Source organism: Nerophis ophidion, linkage group LG16, assembly GCF_033978795.1.
Source record: "Nerophis ophidion isolate RoL-2023_Sa linkage group LG16, RoL_Noph_v1.0, whole genome shotgun sequence".
In the NCBI taxonomy this organism is placed as follows: Eukaryota; Metazoa; Chordata; class Actinopteri; order Syngnathiformes; family Syngnathidae; genus Nerophis; species Nerophis ophidion.
The window spans coordinates 7,850,207-7,872,829 of NC_084626.1; positions in this window are offsets into that span (position 1 = coordinate 7,850,207).

Here is a 22,623-nt window from a genome sequence, read left to right on the forward strand (position 1 = left end):
GTTTAAATAACTGTCATATTGAGTGTTACAGTATACAGTCATATTGAGTAAAACCTCATTTTTGTATTTGCAAACCATAGAAAAACAACTGTATCTAGTTAAACTCACATGTTTTCAATATCACAGGCATTTTTAGACATTTTGCACGTTTGGATTAGGAATTATGTTGGAATACATTTTTATTGCTTTTTTCGCATTATCTCAGGATTCTAAGTACATTACTGTCAAATTTAGTAAAAAAATACTTTTTGTTTTTGCAAACCTTACCAAATGTTAGTTTCCAGTAAAACTCTCAAAGATACATTTCTTCAGGCATTATTAGACATTTTGCATTTCTACTTTTGGAGTTATGTTTCAGAAACTGTCATTTTGAGTGTGACCAATATGAGGCCAGTAAAACCCAATTTTTGTATTTGTGATCCTTTCCAAAATACCTGATTCTGGTAAAACTCACATAAATTCAATATTACAGGCTTTTTTAGACAAATTTCATGTTTGGTTTTGGAGTTATGACTATAAACCTTTCTTATTTAGTATGACAGTAATACTGTTATATTGAATAAAAAACTAACGTCTAACTTTGCAAGCCTTCCAAACATAATTTTTCTAGTACAACTAACAAAAATACATATCTCTAGGCATTATTAGATATTTTGCATGTGTTGTTTAGAAGTTATGTTTGAATACATTTTTATTGCTTTTTTCGCATTATCTCAGGATTCTAAGAACATTATAGTCATATTGAGTAAAAAACTACTTTTTGCATTTGCAAGATTTAAAAAAGCATATGTTTCGAGTGAAACTCCCAATGATGCATTATTTCAGGCATTATTAGCCATTTTTCATGTGTGGTGTAGGAGTTATGTTTAAATAACTGTCATATTGAGTGTTACAGTATACAGTCATATTGAGTAAAACCTCCTTTTTGTATTTGCAAACCATAGAAAAACAACTGTATCTAGTTAAACTCACATGTTTTCAATATCACAGGCATTTTTAGACATTTTGCACGTTTGGATTAGGAATTATGTTGGAATACATTTTTATTGCTTTTTTCGCATTATCTCAGGATTCTAAGTACATTACTGTCAAATTTTCTAAAAAAAAATACTTTTTGTTTTTGCAAACCTTACCAAATGTTAGTTTCCAGTAAAACTCTCAAAGATACATTTCTTCAGGCATTATTAGACATTTTGCATTTCTACTTTTGGAGTTATGTTTCAGAAACTGTCATTTTGAGTGTGACCAATATGAGGCCAGTAAAACCCAATTTTTGTATTTGTGATCCTTTCCAAAATACCCGATTCTGGTAAAACTCACATAAATTCAATATTACAGGCTTTTTTAGACAAATTTCATGTTTGGTTTTGGAGTTTTGACTATAAACCTTTCTTATTTAGTATGACAGTAATACTGTTATATTGAATAAAAAAAACTAACATCTGTCTTTGCAAAACTTACAAAAGATCATTTTTCTAGTACAACTAACAAAAATACATATCTCTAGGCATTATTAGATATTTTGCATGTGTTGTTTAGAAGTTATGGTTGAATACATTTTTATTGCTTTTTTCGCATTATCTCAGGATTCTAAGAACATTATAGTCATATTGAGTAAAAAACTACTTTTTGCATTTGCAAGATTTAAAAAAGCGTATGTTTCGAGTGAAACTCCCAATGATGCATTATTTCAGGCATTATTAGCCATTTTTCATGTGTGGTGTAGGAGTTATGTTTAAATAACTGTCATATTGAGTGTTACAGTATACAGTCATATTGAGTAAAACCTCCTTTTTGTATTTGCAAACCATAGAAAAACAACTGTATCTAGTTAAACTCACATGTTTTCAATATCACAGGCATTTTTAGACATTTTGCACGTTTGGATTAGGAATTATGTTGGAATACATTTTTATTGCTTTTTTCGCATTATCTCAGGATTCTAAGTACATTACTGTCAAATTTAGTAAACAAATACTTTTGGTTTTTGCAAACCTTACCAAATGTTAGTTTCCAGTAAAACTCTCAAAGATACATTTCTTCAGGCATTATTAGACATTTTGCATTTCTACTTTTGGAGTTATGCATCAAAAACTGTCATTTTGAGTGTGACCAATATGAGGCCAGTAAAACCCAATTTTTGTATTTGTGATCCTTTCCAAAATACCTGATTCCGGTAAAACTCACATAAATTCAATATTACAGGTTTTTTAAGACAAATTTCATGTTTGGTTTTGGAGTTATGACTATAAACCTTTCTTATTTAGTATGACAGTAATACTGTTATATTGAATAAAAAACTAACGTCTAACTTTGCAAGCCTTAAAAAAGATCATTTTTCTAGTACAACTAACAAAAATACATATCTCTAGGCATTATTAGATATTTTGCATGTGTTGTTTAGAAGTTATGTTTGAATACAATTTTATTGCTTTTTTCGCATTATCTCAGGAATCTAAGAACATTATAGTCATATTGAGTAAAAAAGTACTTTTTGCATTTGCAAGATTTAAAAAAGCATATGTTTCGAGTGAAACTCCCAATGATGCATTATTTCAGGCATTATTAGCAATTTTTCATGTGTGGTGTAGGAGTTATGTTTAAATAACTGTCATATTGAGTGTTACAATATACAGTCATATTGAGTAAAACCTCATTTTTGTATTTGCAAACCATAGAAAAACAACTGTATCTAGTTAAACTCACATGTTTTCAATACCACAGGCATTTTTAGACATTTTGCACGTTTGGCATAGGAATTATGTTGGAATACATTTTTATTGCTTTTTTCGCATTATCTCAGGATTCTAAGTACATTACTGTCAAATTTAGTAAAAAAATACTTTTGGTTTTTGCAAACCTTACCAAATGTTTTTTTCCAGTAAAACTCTCAAAGATACATTTCTTCAGGCATTATTAGACATTTTGCATTTCTACTTTTGGAGTTATGTTTCAGAAACTGTCATTTTGAGTGTGACCAATATGAGGCCAGTAAAACCCAATTTTTGTATTTGTGATCCTTTCCAAAATACCTGATTCTGGTAAAACTCACATAAATTCAATATTACAGGCTTTTTTAGACAAATTTCATGTTTGGTTTTGGAGTTATGACTATAAACCTTTCTTATTTAGTATGACAGTAATACTGTTATATTGAATAAAAAACTAACGTCTAACTTTTCAAGCCTTACAAAAGATAATTTTTCTAGTACAACCAACAAAAATACATATCTCTAGGCATTATTAGATATTTTGCATGGGTTTTTTAGAAGTTATGTTTGAATACATTTTTATTGCTTTTTTCGCATTATCTCAGGATTCTAAGAACATTATAGTCATATTGAGTAAAAAACTACTTTTTTGCATTTGCAAGATTTAAAAAAGCATATGTTTCGAGTGAAACTCCCAATAATGCATTATTTCAGGCATTATTAGCCATTTTTCATGTGTGGTGTAGGAGTTATGTTTAAATAACTGTCATATTGAGTGTTACAGTATACAGTCATATTGAGTAAAACCTCATTTTTGTATTTGCAAACCATAGAAAAACAACTGTATCTAGTTAAACTCACATGTTTTCAATATCACAGGCATTTTTAGACATTTTGCAAGTTTGGATTAGGAATTATGTTGGAATACATTTTTATTGCTTTTTTCGCATTATCTCAGGATTCTAAGTACATTACTGTCAAATTTATTAAAAAAAATACTTTTGGTTTTTGCAAACCTTACCAAATGTTAGTTTCCAGTAAATCTCTCAAAGATACATTCCTTCGGGCATTATTAGACATTTTGCATTTCTACTTTTGGAGTTATGCATCAAAAACAGTCATTTTGAGTGTGACCAATATGAGGCCAGTAAAACCCAATTTTTGTATTTGTGATCCTTTCCAAAATACCCGATTCTGGTAAAACTCACATAAATTCAATATTACAGGCTTTTTTAGACAAATTTCAAGTTTGGTTTTGGAGTTATGACTATAAACCTTTCTTATTTAGTATGACAGTAATACTGTTATATTGAATAAAAAAAACTAACATCTGTCTTTGCAAAACTTACAAAAGATCATTTTTCTAGTACAACTAACAAAAATACATATCTCTAGGCATTATTAGATATTTTGCATGTGTTGTTTAGAAGTTATGGTTGAATACATTTTTATTGCTTTTTTCGCATTATCTCAGGATTCTAAGAACATTATAGTCATATTGAGTAAAAAACTACTTTTTTGCATTTGCAAGATTTAAAAAAGCATGAGTTTCGAGTGAAACTCCCAATAATGCATTATTTCAGGCATTATTAGCCATTTTTCATGTGTGGTGTAGGAGTTATGTTTAAATAACTGTCATATTGAGTGTTACAGTATACAGTCATATTGAGTAAAACCTCCTTTTTGTATTTGCAAACCATAGAAAAACAACTGTATCTAGTTAAACTCACATGTTTTCAATATCACAGGCATTTTTAGACATTTTGCAAGTTTGGATTAGGAATTATGTTGGAATACATTTTTATTGCTTTTTTCGCATTATCTCAGGATTCTAAGTACATTACTGTCAAATTTATTAAAAAAATACTTTTGGTTTTTGCAAACCTTACCAAATGTTAATTTCCAGTAAATCTCTCAAAGATACATTACTTCGGGCATTATTAGACATTTTGCATTTCTACTTTTGGAGTTATGCATCAAAAACAGTCATTTTGAGTGTGACCAATATGAGGCCAGTAAAACCCAATTTTTGTATTTGTGATCCTTTCCAAAATACCCGATTCTGGTTAAATCCACATAAATTCAACATTACAGGCTTTTTTAGACAAATTTCATGTTTGGTTTTGGAGTTATGACTATAAACCTTTCTTATTTAGTATGACAGTAATACTGTTATATTGAATAAAAAAAACTAACATCTGTCTTTGCAAAACTTACAAAAGATCATTTTTCTAGTACAACTAACAAAAATACATATCTCTAGGCATTATTAGATATTTTGCATGTGTTGTTTAGAAGTTATGGTTGAATACATTTTTATTGCTTTTTTCGCATTATCTCAGGATTCTAAGAACATTATAGTCATATTGAGTAAAAAACTACTTTTTGCATTTGCAAGATTTAAAAAAGCATATGTTTCGAGTGAAACTCCCAATGATGCATTATTTCAGGCATTATTAGCCATTTTTCATGTGTGGTGTAGGAGTTATGTTTAAATAACTGTCATATTGAGTGTTACAGTATACAGTCATATTGAGTAAAACCTCATTTTTGTATTTGCAAACCATAGAAAAACAACTGTATCTAGTTAAACTCACATGTTTTCAATACCACAGGCATTTTTAGACATTTTGCACGTTTGGATTAGGAATTATGTTGGAATACATTTTTATTGCTTTTTTCGCATTATCTCAGGATTCTAAGTACATTACTGTCAAATTTAGTAAAAAAATACTTTTGGTTTTTGCAAACCTTACCAAATGTTTTTTCCCAGTAAAACTCTCAAAGATACATTTCTTCAGGCATTATTAGACATTTTGCATTTCTACTTTTGGAGTTATGTATCAAAAACTGTCATTTTGAGTGTGACCAATATGAGGCCAGTAAAACCCAATTTTTGTATTTGTGATCCTTTCCAAAATACCTGATTCTGGTAAAACTCACATAAATTCAATATTACAGGCTTTTTTAGACAAATTTCATGTTTGGTTTTGGAGTTATGACTATAAACCTTTCTTATTTAGTATGACAGTAATACTGTTATATTGAATAAAAAACTAACATCTGTCTTTGCAAACCTTACAAAAGATCATTTTTCTAGTACAACTAACAAAAATACATATCTCTAGGCATTATTAGATATTTTGCATGTGTTGTTTAGAAGTTATGTTTGAATACATTTGTCTTGCTTTTTTCGCATTATCTCAGGATTCTAAGAACATTATAGTCATATTGAGTAAAAAACTACTTTTTGCATTTGCAAGATTTAAAAAAGCATATGTTTCGAGTGAAACTCCCAATGATGCATTATTTCAGACATTATTAGCCATTTTTCATGTGTGGTGTAGGAGTTATGTTTAAATAACTGTCATATTGAGTGTTACAGTATACAGTCATATTGAGTAAAACCTCATTTTTGTATTTGCAAACCATAGAAAAACAACTGTATCTAGTTAAACTCACATGTTTTCAATATCACAGGCATTTTTAGACATTTTGCAAGTTTGGATTAGGAATTATGTTGGAATACATTCTTTTTGCTTTTTTCGCATTATCTCAGGATTCTAAGTACATTACTGTCAAATTTAGTAAAAAAAATACTTTTGGTTTTTGCAAACTTTACCAAATGTTAGTTTCCAGTAAAACTCTCAAAGATACATTCCTTCAGGCATTATTAGACATTTTGCATTTCTACTTTTGGAGTTATGTTTCAGAAACTGTCATTTTGAGTGTGACCAATATGAGGCCAGTAAAACCCAATTTTTGTATTTGTGATCCTTTCCAAAATACTTGATTCTGGTAAAACTCACATAAATTCAATATTACAGGCTTTTTTAGACAAATTTCATGTTTGGTTTTGGAGTTATGACTATAAACCTTTCTTATTTAGTATGACAGTAATACTGTTATATTGAATAAAAAACTAACGTCTAACTTTGCAAGCCTTACAAAAGATAATTTTTCTAGTACAACTAACAAAAATACATATCCCTAGGCATTATTAGATATTTTGCATGTGTTGTTTAGAAGTTATGGTTGAATACATTTTTATTGCTTTTTTCGCATTATCTCAGGATTCTAAGAACATTATAGTCATATTGAGTAAAAAACTACTTTTTTGCATTTGCAAGATTTAAAAAAGCATATGTTTCGAGTGAAACACCCAATAATGCATTATTTCAGGCATTATTAGCCATTTTTCATGTGTGGTGTAGGAGTTATGTTTAAATAACTGTCATATTGAGTGTTACAGTATACAGTCATATTGAGTAAAACCTCCTTTTTGTATTTGCAAACCATAGAAAAACAACTGTATCTAGTTAAACTCACATGTTTTCAATATCACAGGCATTTTTAGACATTTTGCAAGTTTGAATTAGGAATTATGTTGGAATACATTTTCATTGCTTTTTTCGCATTATCTCAGGATTCTAAGTACATTACTGTCAAATTTATTAAAAAAATACTTTTGGTTTTTGCAAACCTTACCAAATGTTAGTTTCCAGTAAATCTCTCAAAGATACATTTCTTCAGGCATTATTAGACATTTTGCATTTCTACTTTTGGAGTTATGTTTCAGAAACTGTCCTTTTGAATTTGACCAATATGAGGCCAGTAAAACCCAATTTTTGTATTTGTGATCCTTTCCAAAATACCTGATTCTGGTAAAACTCACATAAATTCAATATTACAGGCTTTTTTAGACAAATTTCATGTTTGGTTTTGGAGTTATGACTATAAATCTTTCTTATTTAGTATGACAGTAATACTGTTATATTGAATAAAAAAACTAACATCTGTCTTTGCAAACCTTACAAAAGATAATTTTTCCAGTACATCTAACAAAAATACATATCTCTAGGCATTATTAGATATTTTGCAGGTGTAGTTTAGAAGTTATGTTTGAATACATTTTTATTGCTTTTTTCGCATTATCTCAGGATTCTAAGAACATTATAGTCATATTGAGTAAAAAACTACTTTTTGCATTTGCAAGATTTAAAAAAGCATATGTTTCGAGTGAAACTCCCAATGATGCATTATTTCAGACATTATTAGCCATTTTTCATGTGTCGTGTAGGAGTTATGTTTAAATCACTGTCATATTGAGTGTTACAGTGTACAGTCATATTGAGTAAAACCTCATTTTTGTATTTGCAAACCATAGAAAAACAACTGTATCTAGTTAAACTCACATGTTTTCAATATCACAGGCATTTTTAGACATTTTGCACGTTTGGATTAGGAATTATGTTGGAATACATTTTTATTGCTTTTTTCGCATTATCTCAGGATTCTAAGTATATTACTGTCAAATTTAGTAAAAAAATACTTTTTGTTTTTGCAAACCTTACCAAATGTTAGTTTCCAGTAAAACTCTCAAAGATACATTTCTTCAGGCATTATTAGACATTTTGCATTTCTACTTTTGGAGTTATGTTTCAGAAACTGTCATTTTGAGTGTGACCAATATGAGGCCAGTAAAACCCACTTTTTGTATTTGTGATCCTTTCCAAAATACCTGATTCCAGTAAAACTCACATAAATTCAATATTACAGGTTTTTTAAGACAAATTTCATGTTTGGTTTTGGAGTTATGACTATAAACCTTTCTTATTTAGTATGACAGTAATACTGTTATATTGAATAAAAAACTAACGTCTAACTTTGCAAGCCTTAAAAAAGATAATTTTTCTAGTACAACTAACAAAAATACATATCTCTAGGCATTATTAGATATTTTGCATGTGTTGTTTAGAAGTTATGTTTGAATACAATTTTATTGCTTTTTTCGCATTATCTCAGTAATCTAAGAACATTATAGTCATATTGAGTAAAAAACTACTTTTTGCGTTTGCAAGATTTAAAAAAGCATATGTTTCGAGTGAAACTCCCAATGATGCATTATTTCAGGCATTATTAGGCATTTTTCATGTGTGGTGTAGGAGTTATGTTTAAATAACTGTCATATTGAGTGTTAAAGTATACAGTCATATTGAGTAAAACCTAATTTTTGTATTTGCAAACCATAGAAAAACAACTGTATCTAGTTAAACTCACATGTTTTCAATATCACAGGCATTTTTAGACATTTTGCAGGTTTGGATTAGGAATTATGTTGGAATACATTTTTATTGCTTTTTTCGCATTACCTCAGGATTCTAAGTACATTACTGCCAAATTTAGTAAAAAAATACTTTTGGTTTTTGCAAACCTTACCAATTGTTAGTTTCCAGTAAAACTCTCAAAGATACATTTCTTCAGGCATTATTAGACATTTTGCATTTCTACTTTTGGAGTTATGTTTCAGAAACTGTCATTTTGAGTGTGACCAATATGAGGCCAGTAAAACCCAATTGTTGTATTTGTGATCCTTTCTAAAATACCCGACTCTGGTAAAACTCACATAAATTCAATATTACAGGCTTTTTTAGACAAATTTCATGTTTGGTTTTGGAGTTATGACTATAAACCTTTCTTATTTAGTATGACAGTAATACTGTTATATTGAATAAAAAACTAACGTGTAACTTTGCAAACCTTACAAAAGATCATTTTTCTAGTACAAATAACAAAAATACATATCTCTAGGCATTATTAGATATTTTGCATGTGTTGTTTAGAAGTTATGTTTGAATACATTTTTATTGCTTTTTTCGCATTATCTCAGGATTCTAAGAACATTATAGTCATATTGAGTAAAAAAGTACTTTTTGCATTTGCAAGATTTAAAAAAGCATATGTTTCGAGTGAAACTCCCAATGATGCATTATTTCAGGCATTATTAGCCATTTTTCATCCGTGGTGTAGGAGTTATGTTTAAATAACTGTCATATTGAGTAAAACCTCCTTTTTGTATTTGCAAACCATAGAAAAACAACTGTATCTAGTTAAACTCACATGTTTTCAATATCACAGGCATTTTCAGACATTTTGCACGTTTGGATTAGGAATTGTGTTGGAATACATTTTTATTGCTTTTTTCGCATTATCTCAGGATTCTAAGTACATTACTGTCACATTTAGTAAAAAAATACTTTTGGTTTTTGCAAACCTTACCAAATGTTAGTTTCCAGTAGAACTCTAAAAGATACATTCCTTCGGGCATTATTAGACATTTTGCATTTCTACTTTTGGAGTTATGCATCAAAAACTGTCATTTTGAGTGTGACCAATATGAGGCCAGTAAAACCCAATTTTTGTATTTGTGATCCTTTCCAAAATACCCGATTCTGGTAAAACTCACATAAATTCAATATTACAGGCTTTTTTAGACAAATTTCATGTTTGGTTTTGGAGTTATGACTATAAACCTTTCTTATTTAGTATGACAGTAATACTGTTATATTGAATAAAAAAACTAACATCTGTCTTTGCAAACCTTACAAAAGATCATTTTTTCTAGTACAACTAACAAAAATACATATCTCTAGGCATTATTAGATATTTTGCATGTGTTGTTTAGAAGTTATATTTGAATACAATTTTATTGCTTTTTTCGCATTATCTCAGGAATCTAAGAACATTATAGTCATATTGAGTAAAAAAGTACTTTTTGCATTTGCAAGATTTAAAAAAGCATATGTTTCGAGTGAAACTCCCAATGATGCATTATTTCAGGCATTATTAGCAATTTTTCATGTGTGGTGTAGGAGTTATGTTTAAATAACTGTCATATTGAGTGTTACAATATACAGTCATATTGAGTAAAACCTCATTTTTGTATTTGCAAACCATAGAAAAACAACTGTATCTAGTTAAACTCACATGTTTTCAATACCACAGGCATTTTTAGACATTTTGCACGTTTGGCATAGGAATTATGTTGGAATACATTTTTATTGCTTTTTTCGCATTATCTCAGGATTCTAAGTACATTACTGTCAAATTTAGTAAAAAAATACTTTTGGTTTTTGCAAACCTTACCAAATGTTTTTTTCCAGTAAAACTCTCAAAGATACATTTCTTCAGGCATTATTAGACATTTTGCATTTCTACTTTTGGAGTTATGTTTCAGAAACTGTCATTTTGAGTGTGACCAATATGAGGCCAGTAAAACCCAATTTTTGTATTTGTGATCCTTTCCAAAATACCTGATTCTGGTAAAACTCACATAAATTCAATATTACAGGCTTTTTTAGACAAATTTCATGTTTGGTTTTGGAGTTATGACTATAAACCTTTCTTATTTAGTATGACAGTAATACTGTTATATTGAATAAAAAAACTAACATCTGTCTTTGCAAACCTTACAAAAGATCATTTTTCTAGTACAACTAACAAAAATACATATCTCTAGGCATTATTAGATATTTAGCATGTGTTGTTTAGAAGTTATTGTTAAATACATTTTTATTGCTTTTTTCGCATTATCTCAGGATTCTAAGAACATTATAGTAATATTGAGTAAAAAACTACTTTTTGCATTTGCAAGATTTAAAAAAGCATATGTTTCGAGTGAAACTCCCAATGATGCATTATTTCAGGCATTATTAGCCATTTTTCATGTGTGGTGTAGGAGTTATGTTTAAATAACTGTCATATTGAGTGTTACAGTATACAGTCATATTGAGTAAAACCTCCTTTTTGTATTTGCAAACCATAGAAAAACAACTGTATCTAGTTAAACTCACATGTTTTCAATATCACAGGCATTTTTAGACATTTTGCACGTTTGGATTAGGAATTATGTTGGAATACATTTTTATTGCTTTTTTCGCATTATCTCAGGATTCTAAGTACATTACTGTCAAATTTTCTAAAAAAAAATACTTTTTGTTTTTGCAAACCTTACCAAATGTTAGTTTCCAGTAAAACTCTCAAAGATACATTTCTTCAGGCATTATTAGACATTTTGCATTTCTACTTTTGGAGTTATGTTTCAGAAACTGTCATTTTGAGTGTGACCAATATGAGGCCAGTAAAACCCAATTTTTGTATTTGTGATCCTTTCCAAAATACCTGATTCTGGTAAAACTCACATAAATTCAATATTACAGGCTTTTTTAGACAAATTTCATGTTTGGTTTTGGAGTTTTGACTATAAACCTTTCTTATTTAGTATGACAGTAATACTGTTATATTGAATAAAAAAAACTAACATCTGTCTTTGCAAAACTTACAAAAGATCATTTTTCTAGTACAACTAACAAAAATACATATCTCTAGGCATTATTAGATATTTTGCATGTGTTGTTTAGAAGTTATGGTTGAATACATTTTTATTGCTTTTTTCGCATTATCTCAGGATTCTAAGAACATTATAGTCATATTGAGTAAAAAACTACTTTTTGCATTTGCAAGATTTAAAAAAGCGTATGTTTCGAGTGAAACTCCCAATGATGCATTATTTCAGGCATTATTAGCCATTTTTCATGTGTGGTGTAGGAGTTATGTTTAAATAACTGTCATATTGAGTGTTACAGTATACAGTCATATTGAGTAAAACCTCCTTTTTGTATTTGCAAACCATAGAAAAACAACTGTATCTAGTTAAACTCACATGTTTTCAATATCACAGGCATTTTTAGACATTTTGCACGTTTGGATTAGGAATTATGTTGGAATACATTTTTATTGCTTTTTTCGCATTATCTCAGGATTCTAAGTACATTACTGTCAAATTTAGTAAACAAATACTTTTGGTTTTTGCAAACCTTACCAAATGTTAGTTTCCAGTAAAACTCTCAAAGATACATTTCTTCAGGCATTATTAGACATTTTGCATTTCTACTTTTGGAGTTATGCATCAAAAACTGTCATTTTGAGTGTGACCAATATGAGGCCAGTAAAACCCAATTTTTGTATTTGTGATCCTTTCCAAAATACCTGATTCCGGTAAAACTCACATAAATTCAATATTACAGGTTTTTTAAGACAAATTTCATGTTTGGTTTTGGAGTTATGACTATAAACCTTTCTTATTTAGTATGACAGTAATACTGTTATATTGAATAAAAAACTAACGTCTAACTTTGCAAGCCTTAAAAAAGATCATTTTTCTAGTACAACTAACAAAAATACATATCTCTAGGCATTATTAGATATTTTGCATGTGTTGTTTAGAAGTTATGTTTGAATACAATTTTATTGCTTTTTTCGCATTATCTCAGGAATCTAAGAACATTATAGTCATATTGAGTAAAAAAGTACTTTTTGCATTTGCAAGATTTAAAAAAGCATATGTTTCGAGTGAAACTCCCAATGATGCATTATTTCAGGCATTATTAGCAATTTTTCATGTGTGGTGTAGGAGTTATGTTTAAATAACTGTCATATTGAGTGTTACAATATACAGTCATATTGAGTAAAACCTCATTTTTGTATTTGCAAACCATAGAAAAACAACTGTATCTAGTTAAACTCACATGTTTTCAATACCACAGGCATTTTTAGACATTTTGCACGTTTGGCATAGGAATTATGTTGGAATACATTTTTATTGCTTTTTTCGCATTATCTCAGGATTCTAAGTACATTACTGTCAAATTTAGTAAAAAAATACTTTTGGTTTTTGCAAACCTTACCAAATGTTTTTTTCCAGTAAAACTCTCAAAGATACATTTCTTCAGGCATTATTAGACATTTTGCATTTCTACTTTTGGAGTTATGTTTCAGAAACTGTCATTTTGAGTGTGACCAATATGAGGCCAGTAAAACCCAATTTTTGTATTTGTGATCCTTTCCAAAATACCTGATTCTGGTAAAACTCACATAAATTCAATATTACAGGCTTTTTTAGACAAATTTCATGTTTGGTTTTGGAGTTATGACTATAAACCTTTCTTATTTAGTATGACAGTAATACTGTTATATTGAATAAAAAACTAACGTCTAACTTTTCAAGCCTTACAAAAGATAATTTTTCTAGTACAACTAACAAAAATACATATCTCTAGGCATTATTAGATATTTTGCATGGGTTTTTTAGAAGTTATGTTTGAATACATTTTTATTGCTTTTTTCGCATTATCTCAGGATTCTAAGAACATTATAGTCATATTGAGTAAAAAACTACTTTTTTGCATTTGCAAGATTTAAAAAAGCATATGTTTCGAGTGAAACTCCCAATAATGCATTATTTCAGGCATTATTAGCCATTTTTCATGTGTGGTGTAGGAGTTATGTTTAAATAACTGTCATATTGAGTGTTACAGTATACAGTCATATTGAGTAAAACCTCATTTTTGTATTTGCAAACCATAGAAAAACAACTGTATCTAGTTAAACTCACATGTTTTCAATATCACAGGCATTTTTAGACATTTTGCAAGTTTGGATTAGGAATTATGTTGGAATACATTTTTATTGCTTTTTTCGCATTATCTCAGGATTCTAAGTACATTACTGTCAAATTTATTAAAAAAAATACTTTTGGTTTTTGCAAACCTTACCAAATGTTAGTTTCCAGTAAATCTCTCAAAGATACATTCCTTCGGGCATTATTAGACATTTTGCATTTCTACTTTTGGAGTTACGCATCAAAAACAGTCATTTTGAGTGTGACCAATATGAGGCCAGTAAAACCCAATTTTTGTATTTGTGATCCTTTCCAAAATACCCGATTCTGGTAAAACTCACATAAATTCAATATTACAGGCTTTTTTAGACAAATTTCATGTTTGGTTTTGGAGTTATGACTATAAACCTTTCTTATTTAGTATGAACAGTAATACTGTTATATTGAATAAAAAACTAACGTCTAACTTTGCAAGCCTTACAAAAGACAATTTTTCTAGTACAACTAACAAAAATACATATCTCTAGGCATTATTAGATATTTTGCATGTGTTGTTTAGAAGTTATGTTTGAATACATTTTTATTGCTTTTTTCGCATTATCTCATTTTTCTAAGAACATTATAGTCATATTGAGTAAAAAACTACTTTTTGCATTTGCAAGATTTAAAAAAGCATATGTTTCGAGTGAAACTCCCAATGATGCATTATTTCAGGCATTATTAGCCATTTTTAATGTGTGGTGTAGGAGTTATGTTTAAATAACTGTCATATTGAGTGTTACAGTATACAGTCATATTGAGTAAAACCTCCTTTTTGTATTTGCAAACCATAGAAAAACAACTGTATCTAGTTAAACTCACATGTTTTCAATATCACAGGCATTTTTAGACATTTTGCTCGTTTGGATTAGGAATTATGTTGGAATACATTTTTATTGCTTTTTTCGCATTATCTTAGGATTCTAAGTACATTACTGTCAAATTTTGTAAAAAAATACTTTTGGTTTTTGCAAACCTTACCAAATGTTAGTTTCCAGTAAAACTCTCAAAGATACATTTCTTCAGGCATTATTAGACATTTTGCATTTCTACTTTTGGAGTTATGTTTCAGAAACTGTCCTTTTGAGTGTGACCAATATGAGGCCAGTAAAACACAATTTTGTATTTGTGATCCTTTCCAAAATACCTGATTCTGGTAAAACTCACATAAATTCAATATTACAGGCTTTTTTAGACAAATTTCATGTTTGGTTTTGGAGTTATGACTATAAACCTTTCTTATTTAGTATGACAGTAATACTGTTATATTGAATAAAAAACTAACATCTGTCTTTGCAAACCTTACAAAAGATCATTTTTCTAGTACAACTAACAAAAATACATATCTCTAGGCATTATTAGATATTTTGCATGTGTAGTTTAGAAGTTATGTTTGAATACATTTTTATTGCTTTTTTTGCAGTATCTCAGGATTCTAAGAACATTATAGTCATATTGAGTAAAAAACTACTTTTTGCATTTGCAAGATTTAAAAAAGCATATGTTTCGAGTGAAACTCCCAATGATGCATTATTTCAGACATTATTAGCCATTTTTCATGTGTGGTGTAGGAGTTATGTTTAAATAACTGTCATATTGAGTGTTACAGTATACAGTCATATTGAGTAAAACCTCATTTTTGTATTTGCAAACCATAGAAAAACAACTGTATCTAGTTAAACTCACATGTTTTCAATATCACGGGCATTTTTAGACATTTTGCACGTTTGGATTAGGAATTATGTTGGAATACATTTTTATTGCTTTTTTCGCATTATCTCAGGATTCTAAGTACATTACTGTCAAATTTAGTAAAAAAATACTTTTGGTTTTTGCGAACCTTACCAAATGTTAGTTTCCAGTAGAACTCTCAAAGATACATTCCTTCGGGCATTATTAGACATTTTGCATTTCTACTTTTAGAGTTATGCATCAAAAACTGTCATTTTGAGTGTGACCAATATGAGGCCAGTAAAACCCAATTTTTGTATTTGTGATCCTTTCCAAAATACCCGATTCTGGTAAAACTCACATAAATTCAATATTACAGGCTTTTTTACACAAATTTCATGTTTGGTTTTGGAGTTATGACTATAAACCTTTCTTATTTAGTATGACAGTAATACTGTTATATTGAATAAAAAAACTAACATCTGTCTTTGCAAACCTTACAAAAGATCATTTTTCTAGTACAACTAACAAAAATACATATCTCTAGGCATTATTAGATATTTTGCATGTGTTGTTTAGAAGTTATGTTTGAATACAATTGAATTGCTTTTTTCGCATTATCTCAGGAATCTAAGAACATTATAGTCATATTGAGTAAAAAACTACTTTTTGCATTTGCAAGATTTAAAAAAGCATATGTTTCGAGTGAAACTCCCAATGATGCATTATTTCAGGCATTATTAGCAATTTTTCATGTGTGGTGTAGGAGTATGTTTAAATAACTGTCATATTGAGTGTTACAGTATACAGTCATATTGAGTAAAACCTCATTTTTGTATTTGCAAACCATAGAAAAACAACTGTATCTAGTTAAACTCACATGTTTTCAATACCACAGGCATTTTTAGACATTTTGGATGTTTGGATTAGGAATTATGTTGGAATACATTTTTATTGCTTTTTTCGCATTATCTCAGGATTCTAAGTACATTACTGTCAAATTTAGTAAAAAAATACTTTTGGTTTTTGCAAACCTTACCAAATGTTTTTTTTCCAGCAAAACTCTCAAAGATACATTTCTTCAGGCATTATTAGACATTTTGCATTTCTACTTTTGGAGTTATGTATCAAAAACTGTCATTTTGAGTGTGACCAATATGAGGCCAGTAAAACCCAATTTTTGTATTTGTGATCCTTTCCAAAATACCTGATTCTGGTAAAACTCACATAAATTCAATATTATAGGTTTTCTAAGACAAATTTCATGTTTGGTTTTGGAGTTATGACTATAAACCTTTCTTATTTAGTATGACAGTAATACTGTTATATTGAATAAAAAACTAACGTCTAACTTTGCAAGCTTTACAAAAGATAATTTTTCTAGTACAACTAACAAAAATACATATCTCTAGGCATTATTAGATATTTTGCATGTGTTGTTTAGAAGTTATGTTTGAATACATTTTTATTGCTTTCTTCGCATTATCTCAGGATTCTAAGAACATTATAGTCATATTGAGTAAAGAAACTACTTTTTGCATTTGCAAGATTTAAAAAAGCATATGTTTCGAGTGAAACTCCCAATGATGCATTATTTCAGGCATTATTAGCAATTTTTCATGTGTGGTGTAGGAGTTATGTTTAAATAACTGTCATATTGAGTGTTACAGTATACAGTCATATTGAGTAAAACCTAATTTTTGTATTTGCAAACCATAGAAAAACAACTGTATCTAGTTAAACTCACATGTTTTCAATATCACAGGCATTTTTAGACATTTTGCACGTTTGGATTAGGAATTATGTTGGAATACATTTTTATTGCTTTTTTCGCATTATCTCAGGATTCTAAGTACATTACTGTCAAATTTAGTAAAAAAATACTTTTGGTTTTTGCAAACCTTATCAAATATTATTTCCCAGTAAAACTCTCAAAGATACATTTCTTCAGGCATTATTAGACATTTTGCATTTCTACTTTTGGAGTTATGTTTCAGAAACTGTCCTTTTGAGTGTGACCAATATGAGGCCAGTAAAACCCAATGTTTGTATTTGTGATCCTTTCCAAAATACCTGATTCTGGTAAAACTCACATAAATTCAATATTACAGGCTTTTTTTAGACAAATTTCATGTTTGGTTTTGGAGTTATGACTATAAACCTTTCTTATTTAGTATGACAGTAATACTGTTATAGTGAATAAAAAAACTAACATCTGTCTTTGCAAACCTTACAAAAGATCATTTTTCTAGTACAACTAACAAAAATACATATCTCTAGGCATTATTAGATATTTTGCATGTGTAGTTTAGAAGTTATGTTTGAATACATTTTTATTGCTTTTTTCGCATTATCTCAGGATTCTAAGAACATTATAGTCATATTGAGTAAAAAACTACTTTTTGCATTTGCAAGATTTAAAAAAGCATATGTTTCGAGTGAAACTCCCAATGATGCATTATTTCAGACATTATTAGCCATTTTTCATGTGTGGTGTAGGAGTTATGTTTAAATAACTGTCATATTGAGTGTTAGAGTATACAGTCATATTGAGTAAAACCTCATTTTTGTATTTGCAAACCATAGAAAAACCACTGTATCTAGTTAAACTCACATGTTTTCAATATCACAGGCATTTTTAGACATTTTGCACGTTTGGATTAGGAATTATGTTGGAATACATTTTTATTGCTTTTTTCGCATTATCTCAGGATTCTAAGTACATTACTGTCAAATTTAGTAAAAAAAATACTTTTGGTTTTTGCAAACCTTACCAAATGTTAGTTTCCAGTAAAACTCTCAAAGATACATTTCTTCAGGCATTATTAGACATTTTGCATTTCTACTTTTGGAGTTATGTTTCAGAAACTGTCCTTTTCAGTGTGACCAATATGAGGCCAGTAAAACCCAATTTTTGTATTTGTGATCCTTTCCAAAATACCTGATTCTGGTAAAACTCACATAAATTCAATATTACAGGCTTTTTTAGACAAATGTCATGTTTGGTTTTGGAGTTATGACTATAAACCTTTCTTATTTAGTATGACAGTAATACTGTTATATTGAATAAAAGACTAACATCTGTCTTTGCAAACCTTACAAAAGATCATTTTTCTAGTACAACTAACAAAAATACATATCTCTAGGCATTATTAGATATTTTGCATGTGTTGTTTAGAAGTTATGTTTGAATACATTTTTATTGCTTTTTTCGCATTATCTCAGGATTCTAAGAACATTATAGTCATATTGAGTAAAAAACTACTTTTTGCATTTGCAAGATTTAAAAAAGCATATGTTTCGAGTGAAACTCCCAATGATGCATTATTTCAGACATTATTAGCCATTTTTCATGTGTGGTGTAGGAGTTATGTTTAAATAACTGTCATATTGAGTGTTACAGTATACAGTCATATTGAGTAAAACCTCATTTTTGTATTTGCAAACCATAGAAAAACAACTGTATCTAGTTAAACTCACATGTTTTCAATATCACAGGCATTTTTAGACATTTTGCAAGTTTGGATTAGGAATTATGTTGGAATACATTTTTATTGCTTTTTTCGCATTATCTCAGGATTCTAAGTACATTACTGTCAAATTTAGTAAAAAAATACTTTTGGTTTTTGCAAACTTTACCAAATGTTAGTTTCCAGTAAAACTCTCAAAGATACATTCCTTCAGGCATTATTAGACATTTTGCATTTCTACTTTTGGAGTTATGTTTCAGAAACCGTCATTTTGAGTGTGACCAATATGAGGCCAGTAAAACCCAATTTTTGGATTTGTGATCCTTTCCAAAATACCTGATTCTGGTAAAACTCACATAAATTCAATATTACAGGCTTTTTTAGACAAATTTCATGTGTGGTTTTGGAGTTATGACTATAAACCTTTCTTATTTAGTATGACAGTAATACTGTTATATTGAATAAAAAAAAACTAACATCTGTCTTTGCAAACCTTACAAAAGATCATTTTTCTAGTACAACTAACAAAAAAACATATCTCTAGGCATTATTAGATATTTTGCATGTGTTTTTTAGAAGTTATGTTTGAATACATTTTTATTGCTTTTTTCGCATTATCTCAGGATTCTAAGAACATTATAGTCATATTGAGTAAAGAAACTACTTTTTGCATTTGCAAGATTTAAAAAAGCATATGTTTCGAGTGAAACTCCCAATGATGCATTATTTCAGGCATTATTAGCCATTTTTCATGTGTGGTGTAGGAGTTATGTTTAAATAACTGTCATATTGAGTGTTACAGTATACAGTCATATTGAGTAAAACCTCCTTTTTGTATTTGCAAACCATAGAAAAACAACTGTATCTAGTTAAACTCACATGTTTTCAATATCACAGGCATTTTTAGACATTTTGCACGTTTGGATTAGGAATTATGTTGGAATACATTTTTATTGCTTTTTTCGCATTATCTCAGGATTCTAAGTACATTACTGTCAAATTTAGTAAAAAAATACTTTTGGTTTTTGCAAACCTTATCAAATGTTATTTTCCAGTAAAACTCTCAAAGATACATTTCTTCAGGCATTATTAGACATTTTGCATTTCTACTTTTGGAGTTATGTTTCAGAAACTGTCCTTTTGAGTGTGACCAATATGAGGCCAGTAAAACCCAATTTTTGTATTTGTGATCCTTTCCAAAATACCTGATTTTGGTAAAACTCACATAAATTCAATATTACAGGCTTTTTTTAGACAAATTTCATGTTTGGTTTTGGAGTTATGACTATAAACCTTTCTTATTTAGTATGACAGTAATACTGTTATAGTGAATAAAAAAACTAACATCTGTCTTTGCAAACCTTACAAAAGATCATTTTTCTAGTACAACTAACAAAAATACATATCTCTAGGCATTATTAGATATTTTGCATGTGTTGTTTAGAAGTTATGTTTGAATACATTTGTATTGCTTTTTTCGCATTACCTCAGGATTCTAAGAACATTATAGTCATATTGAGTAAAAAACTACTTTTTGCATTTGCAAGATTTAAAAAAGCATATGTTTCGAGTGAAACTCCCAATGATGCATTATTTCAGGCATTATTAGCCATTTTTCATGTGTGGTGTAGGAGTTATGTTTAAATAACTGTCATATTGAGTGTTACAGTATACAGTCATATTGAGTAAAACCTCATTTTTGTATTTGCAAACCATAGAAAAACAACTGTATCTAGTTAAACTCGCATGTTTTCAATATCACAGGCATTTTTAGACATTTTGCACGTTTGGATTAGGAATTATGTTGGAATACATTTTTATTGCTTTTTTCGCATTATCTCAGGATTCTAAGTACATTACTGTCAAATTTAGTAAAAAAAAACTTTTGGTTTTTGCAAACCTTACCAAATATTTTTTTCCAGTAAAACTCTCAAAGATACATTTCTTCAGGCATTATTAGACATTTTGCATTTCTACTTTTGGAGTTATGTATCAAAAACTGTCATTTTGAGTGTGACCAATATGAGGCCAGTAAAACCCAATTTTTGTATTTGTGATCCTTTCCAAAATACCTGATTCTGGTAAAACTCACATAAATTCAATATTACAGGTTTTTTAAGACAAATTTCATGTTTGGTTTTGGAGTTATGACTATAAACCTTTCTTATTTAGTATGACAGTAATACTGTTATATTGAATAAAAAACTAACGTCTAACTTTGCAAGCCTTACAAAAGACAATTTTTCTAGTACAACTAACAAAAATACATATCTCTAGGCATTATTAGATATTTTGCATGTGTTGTTTAGAAGTTATGTTTGAATACATTTTTATTGCTTTTTTCGCATTATCTCATTTTTCTAAGAACATTATAGTCATATTGAGTAAAAAACTACTTTTTGCATTTGCAAGATTTAAAAAAGCATATGTTTCGAGTGAAACTCCCAATGATGCATTATTTCAGGCATTATTAGCCATTTTTAATGTGTGGTGTAGGAGTTATGTTTAAATAACTGTCATATTGAGTGTTACAGTATACAGTCATATTGAGTAAAACCTCCTTTTTGTATTTGCAAACCATAGAAAAACAACTGTATCTAGTTAAACTCACATGTTTTCAATATCACAGGCATTTTTAGACATTTTGCTCGTTTGGATTAGGAATTATGTTGGAATACATTTTTATTGCTTTTTTCGCATTATCTTAGGATTCTAAGTACATTACTGTCAAATTTTGTAAAAAAATACTTTTGGTTTTTGCAAACCTTACCAAATGTTAGTTTCCAGTAAAACTCTCAAAGATACATTTCTTCAGGCATTATTAGACATTTTGCATTTCTACTTTTGGAGTTATGTTTCAGAAACTGTCCTTTTGAGTGTGACCAATATGAGGCCAGTAAAACACAATTTTGTATTTGTGATCCTTTCCAAAATACCTGATTCTGGTAAAACTCACATAAATTCAATATTACAGGCTTTTTTAGACAAATTTCATGTTTGGTTTTGGAGTTATGACTATAAACCTTTCTTATTTAGTATGACAGTAATACTGTTATATTGAATAAAAAACTAACATCTGTCTTTGCAAACCTTACAAAAGATCATTTTTCTAGTACAACTAACAAAAATACATATCTCTAGGCATTATTAGATATTTTGCATGTGTAGTTTAGAAGTTATGTTTGAATACATTTTTATTGCTTTTTTTGCAGTATCTCAGGATTCTAAGAACATTATAGTCATATTGAGTAAAAAACTACTTTTTGCATTTGCAAGATTTAAAAAAGCATATGTTTCGAGTGAAACTCCCAATGATGCATTATTTCAGACATTATTAGCCATTTTTCATGTGTGGTGTAGGAGTTATGTTTAAATAACTGTCATATTGAGTGTTACAGTATACAGTCATATTGAGTAAAACCTCATTTTTGTATTTGCAAACCATAGAAAAACAACTGTATCTAGTTAAACTCACATGTTTTCAATATCACGG